Here is a 7,559-nt window from a genome sequence, read left to right on the forward strand (position 1 = left end):
CTGACATAATACGTGAATTAATAGTATGGGGGTCTATAGAAAATCTTAAACTTTACTAAGGGGTCGATGAGCTGAAAAGTTTAGGAACCCTGATCTAGACAGACTGCCTGTTAGCGGGCGGGCGCTCTGTTTAAATAAGACAGCTGTAGGGAGGAGGTTAGTTCATTGGATCGGCCCTGGCCCGTAGTAGATGAACTTGCTAACCAGTTTATGTACCAAAAGCACCTATGTTATCTAATTGAATTTTTGGCGGATAAAGACGGAAACCGTGACGGATTCAGATAAAAGGTTAAAACTACCAAGAGGCGAACAGCTCTCTTCTTATTTTCATTGGAGATGATTTCATATAATGTCACGAACACATGAGTGGGTTGCCGCAACTATCCTGGCTTGCCCTACCATTTTTTTTTTTTTTTTTTTTTTTTTTTTTTTTTTAGGGAAAACAGATTCATATGTTTTAGTAGATTTTCGTATGATTTATTTTTGATATTTGGAATCAGTTTTGTGGCTCGCCGTTGTACTTTTTCCAATCTGTCAACGTCTTTTACGAGATTCGGTGACCATGCGGAAACAGCATATTCTATTTGTTTTCATCCCCAAATACGTACTTCCCATAATTTTCTCTCGTCCTTGCTTCCTCAACAACTCTTCTTCACACCACCCATCAAACTCACGTTCATTATTCTGCCGCCTTCATTCTTTTTACATCTCATTACTTTAAGTGCACACATTCGTAACTTTCTTCTCCTACATCCCTTCCCAAACTGCCACTATTTTTATTCCTATATCTATTTTTATTTTCATTCTATTTATTTATTTATTTATTTTATTTAGTTATTTATTTATTTATCTATTTTTTTTATTTTTTTATTTATCTATTTATTTATTTATCTATTTATTTATCTATTGTGATTGTTATTATGTTGATTGTCGTCATTAGCAGTTACTCTTATTGCCGTTTTGTTTATCTCCTCAATTTATTTTCGTTTTCATATACAGACAGTTTTGGGATTTTACTATCATTTGTACCCAAAATATGAGCACTAATAGTTTAAAATTAATTAGGAAAGACTTAAAGTGAAACTAGGTAATCATGATGTAACACTATATATGATGTAATTCTGTCAAAATTGAATGAAATCATAGAAAAAGATAAAGTAAGAAGGGGTGACATTATTATTTAGCTCTTCTACCACTAAGGGAAAGTGTTTATTTCATTTGTCATCATTATCGTCATTATTACTACTGTCATTGTTATTTTACTTTATAAATATATTATGTCGTCTCTAAATTGACTATGTATGACAAAAAAAGATCGAAGTAGCTATTCTTTATATTTTTTCGCATTCCATCCGGACTAACAAACCAATTTCGCATCCCCCAAATGGAGAAAGTGTGGTAATTGTTATTAGGAATCTTAGTGTTTACTTTAGTTTGGGAAAGTTTCCCTCAAAGTGTTATTTTCTTCGATTCAGGAGACTTTCCTGAAACTCCGAACCACGCCTATCGTAACTTTAAATAAGATACGATTAAACTCCCCCTCCTCTTTATTTTGTTTATTAAATCTATGTAACAATTTTGGTTTGATAAATCGGGAATTAACTTTGAGAAATTACTTAAAGTAAATATTAATAACCCGTGGCCTTCTGAGCTCTTTTCGAACTCGTAAGAGTCCCTTGGAATACTGTGCGCACTAACGTCGGAACAGTAATCAGATTACCCTGAGCTCAGGACGAAGAAGGACTTCTTTTTTGGAAACCTCTAACCAAGGGATCACGTCTTCGGTTCAGAAGGCCTTAAAGATTTTGGAATTTCCAAAGTATCTACATTTAGAGAATCTACGCTAGTTAAAACAAAGGTGACCGGTAAGTTCTGAAATGTATTCCTGAAATGTTAAACTGTAGTTTTCATAAAAGTAACATAATTCTACCATAAGAGAGAAAAACACAGATCCATCTAAGTTTACCAATAATTTTCATCAAATTTATTTTGTAATAATGGGGTGAAATCCGTCCAAAAATGATGCCCCAAGAAAGAACGACAAAAATAACAAAAAATGGCGCTGTTCACGGCTGTTGGATCAATTATATTAACTTAAGAAATAAGCATATCATCATTATTTGTTTCCGATAATTTGTTAATGTTTTGATATGAGAATAATTTTCTCAGAAAAAAATATATATAGATCTCTTAAGAACAAAAATATTGCAGTGTACACAAAATAATGTAGATAAAATATTTCGACACCCCTACCCCGGCTTTAGTATCCCATCTATTCCATCCCCCACCCCCACCCCCACCCACGTCTACTCGTATGTTGCCACATCTATCACCCTGGATATAAGAAATATATCTGAATGTCATGATGTCCACCACCCATTATGTCCGATTCTGTGATCATAATGTCCGATGACAACAGTAATAATGTCCAATTATAATGGTCAAAATGTCTAACTATCTAATTATCTATATATTTTAAAAATTAATATCTATGATGGATAGGTTAAGATGAGAATATGGCAACTAACAGTAATACAGTAGCACAAACAGTACATATTCATCATTTCACTCAGTATCATTGTATTCTGTAAATCCCAGGCAATATTTGAAAGTAATAGTTATGATAATGATAATACATACATACATATACCAAGGCTTTTTTCCCCTTACAAGGGGGGTAGCCAAAAAGAAAAAGGCATAAAATCAATCCCACCCATTCCACCCCTGAATACATTCCACACCCCTCCACCCTCCCTCTTATCTTAGCACCTCCTGAATGACGGGCCATCCCTGCACCTTGTCCACTGCCCTGGGTCAGAAGCAGTGTCACAAGACACACCACATCCACAGCAAGGCCGCTTCATTAAATCGGCGACCCCCCCCCCATTGCATAAAAGGAGAGGACGGGGAGAAATCCCTTCGGGCTGCGTCAAATTTTGCTCACACATACTACCTCACCCCCCATCCACCCGCCCATTCCACCTCATGCTATCACAACATCATCCATATACAACCATTCTCCATTTACCCCTGTCTTCTGTCCTCTCCCGTCCTTCCTCAACAGACATTCCCCTCTTCCCCAAAGCCCCCTTCACCCCATCCATCCACCTCATCCTAGGACGTCCCCTCATGTTCACTCCCTCCACATCTGCCTTCCATACCTCTTTTACTAGTCTTTCTTCACTCATTCTTTCCATGTGACCAAACCATCCTAATATTCTTTCATCAACCCTATCTCCCAGCTCCTTTTCCACCCCTGTTCTCCTCCTCACCTCCTCATTTCTCACTCTATCTAGCCTAGTAACCCCCATCATACTTCTCAGACACCTCATCTCAAACACATTCAAACTCCTTCTCTCTTCTCTTATGTTCCATGTTTCTGCCCCATACAGTGCTGTTGGCATAATCACTCCTTCATACAGTCTCCTCTTAGCATCCATTCCCAAATGTCTATTCCTCAGCACACTCTTTAATCCACCAAGGCATTTACTCGCTTCTCTCAATCTACATTCTACCTCCACCTTCACTCCACCTTTTCCTGCCACATTTGCACCCAACTATCCACTTCCTCCAGTCGCTATCCCTTAATGCTCACTTCCAGTCTACTGCCACTTTCACCCCTTGTACATCTCATCACCTTACTTTTACCCACATTTATCTTTAGCTTTCTTCTATCACATACTCTCCCAAACTCTGCCACCAGCTTCCTCAATCCCTCCTCCGATCCTGCCACAAGCGCAGTGTCGTCCGCAAACAACAGCTGGCTCACCTCCCACTTTTCTTCATTTTCTTTACCCATCTCCAATCCCTTGCCCACTACCCTTGCATTTACCTCTCGCACCACCCCATCCATGTATAAGTTGAACAGCCAGGGCGACATAACGCATCCTTGACGAAGTCCCACCTTTACCTCGAACCACTCACTCTCTCCATTTCCAATCCTGACACAAGCTCTACTATTCTCATAAAAACTCTTGACAGCTCCTAACAGCTTTCCTCCTATCCCGTATATCTGCATAACCTCCCACAGTGCCTTCCTGTCTACCCTATCATAAGTTTTTTCCAGATCCATAAAAGCCCAAAAAACATCCTTCCCCTTTCCTATAGCTTTCTTACATATCTGTCTTACCACAAAGATCTGATCTACACAACCTCTACCTGTCCTAAATCCACACTGTTCCTCACCAATTACTCCTTCTGTTCCTCTCATAATCCTCTCAACCAAGATCCTCCCATACGCCTTCCCAACTACACTCAACAACTCTGAAACTACTACATTCACACTTGTCCCCTTTTCCCTTGTAAAGAGGAACTATACAGGCACTCCTCCAGTCCTCCGGCACTCTACCCTCTTTCCAACAAACATTAAATAACCTCACCAACCAGTCCACCATCACTGTACCTCCCTTTTTCAGACATTCCGCATGGCATCCATCCAGACCAGGTGCCTTACCTGCTTTCATCATCTTAACAACTGCCTTCACCTCATCCTTCCTTATTTCTCCTCCATTTTCCTCATTCATCACTCTCATTTTCTTCGCACTTCCCACTGCAGCAATCTTTCCTTCCCTATCCTCCTTCACATTTAGCAACTCCCTAAAATATTCTGCCCATCTTCCCCTTACTGCCTTCTCTTCCATTATCATCTCTCCATCTGCACCTTTTACCTTTTCTTCTCTACTTCATTCGCCTCCTTTTCCTCTCTTAATTTCTTTCCAAAACATATTTTTATTACTTTCAAAATTATCTGTCAAAGTCTAACCCCATTTCACATCTGCTCTCCTCTTTGCAACCTTTACCTTTTGCTTTACTTCTCTTTTCTTTTCTTTGTACCTCTCATATGAATCCCTCGTCCTATTTTGTAACCAATCTGTGAAAGCTCGCTTCTTCTCTTCTACAACCTTTTTTGTTTCCTCATCCCACCATTCACTTCCCTTTTTTCTATTTCCCCCTGTCCTTGTTCCACACACCATCCTTGCACACTTTATGACTCCCTCCTTGAACCATCCCCATTCCTCCTCCACACCCAGCTCTACTCTATCCTTTACTCCCTCCCACTCCTCCTTCAGCTTCTTTCCGTACTCCTTCTCCTTTTCCTTCTCATTCAAAGAGTTCACTCTAAGAACCTCCCTACCTTTTGTCCCTTTCCTCTTCCTCCATCTATCCTCCACTTTCAACTTACCTTCCACCAAAAAATGATCTGATATTCCCCCACCCTCTCCCCTTAGCACATGTACATCCTTAACTCTTCCTATCATAATCCTATTTACCACTACATAATCCATTAGCGCTCTATCTACCACCCTTCCCTCCACCACCCTCTCCCATGTGTACTTATGCTTGACTTTCTTCCGAAACACTGTATTTGCTATCATCAACTCTCTAGACACATTTCCACCATCAACTCACACACACAGACACACACACACATATATATATACATATATATATATATATATACATATATATATATATATATATATATATATACAAGTTATTTGGAAATTCGTTAACAAAAGTGGATAGTGAAAAAGATCTCGGCGTAATTATCAGTAACGACCTCAAATCATCCAAGCAATGTATTTCAGCCTCTGAGAAAGCAAATAAGATTCTGGGACTGATTGCGCGATCTTTTGATTTCAAAAGTCCATCACTCATTAACAAGCTATATAAATCGTTAGTTCGTCCACATTTGGAATATGCTGTTTCCGTATGGTCACTGAATCTCATTAAAGACATTGACAGACTGGAAAAAGTACAACGGCGAGCCACAAAACTGATTCCAAATATCAAAAATAAATCATACAAAAATCGACTAAAGCACATGAATCTGTTTTCCCTAAAAAAGCGTAGACTCAGAGGTGACTTGATACAGGTCTTTAAGATTTTAAAGGGAATTGACAACATCAAAAGTGACAAAATTTTCACATTGAATGAGAATCAGACAAGAAACAATGGTCTCAAACTGTCCGGAAATAGATTCAATTTGGAAGTAGGTAGAAACAACTTTGCCAACCGTGTAGTTAATGAATGGAATAAACTTCCTGCACAGGTAGTGCAATGTAGTTCAGTTCAAAGCTTTAAGAATCATTTAGATAAATACTTAAGTAAGATGCTGTAATGATTAGAATTTATCTTATATTATTTGTTTTTGTTTTGTTATCATTTGTCTGTCTGATTTTAATTTATTATTAGTTATATGTTAATTTTTTATTTACTATTTACCTGTTTGTTTATCATTTTAACTATACCTATGCATTTATTTATGTATTTTATTTGTTATTTACATTATTATAGTTTTTATTTATTATTTTATTACTAATATATATATATATATATATATATATATATATATATATATACATATATATATATATATATATTTTTTTTTTTTTTTTTTTTTTTTTTTGCATCCGACCTAGATATGGATCAAAAGGTCTCCTGTCGGCATGCTCCGCCTTTGTAATCCTTTGTAATATATATATATATATATACAGTATGTATATATATATATATATACATATATATTTATATATAATTATATATACATATATATACATATATATGTATACATATACAGTATGTACATATATATATATATATATATATATGTATATATATACATATGATATATATGTATACATATACATATATGTATATATACATATATATATATATATATATATATACATACATATATACATATTATGTATATATATATATATATATACACAAAGGATTACAAAGGCGGAGCATGCCGGTCAGGAGACCTTTTGGTCCATATCTAGGTCGGATGCGAAAAAAATCATAATTATAATAAAATAATAAATAAAAACTATAATAGTGTAAATAACAAAGATAAATAATAAACAAACAGGTAAATAATAAATAATAATAAATTGACATATAACTGATAATAAATGAAAATCAAACAGACAAATGATAACAAAACAAAAACAAATAATATAAAATAAATTATAATCATTACAGCATCTTGCTTAGGTGTTTATCTAAATGATTCTTAAAGCTTCGAACTGAACTACATTGCACTACCTGTGCAGGAAGTTTATTCCATTCAATAACTACACGGTTGGCAAAGTTGTTTCTACCTACTTCCAAATTAAATCTATTTCTGGACAGTTTGAGACCATTGTTTCTTGTCTGATTCTCATTCAATGTGAAAATTTTGTCACTTTTGATGTTGTCAATTCCCTTTGGAATCTTAAAGACCTGTTTCAAGTCACCTCTGAGTCTACGCTTTTTTAGGGAAAACAGATTCATATGTTTTAGTCGATTTTCGTATGATTTATTTTTGATATTTGGAATCAGTTTTGTGGCTCGCCGTTGTACTTTTTCCAATCTGTCAATGTCTTTAATGAGATTCAGTGACCATACGGAAACAGCATATTCCAAATGTGGAGGAACTAACGATTTATATAGCTTGTTAATGAGTGATGGACTTTTGTATATATATATATGTATATATGTATATATATGTATATATATATGTATATATATATGTATATATATATATATATATATATATATATATATATATA

The sequence above is a fragment of the Oratosquilla oratoria genome, chromosome 24 (genome assembly GCF_046742065.1).
Source record: "Oratosquilla oratoria isolate Oo_2021 chromosome 24, ASM4674206v1, whole genome shotgun sequence".
Taxonomy (NCBI): Eukaryota; Metazoa; Arthropoda; class Malacostraca; order Stomatopoda; family Squillidae; genus Oratosquilla; species Oratosquilla oratoria.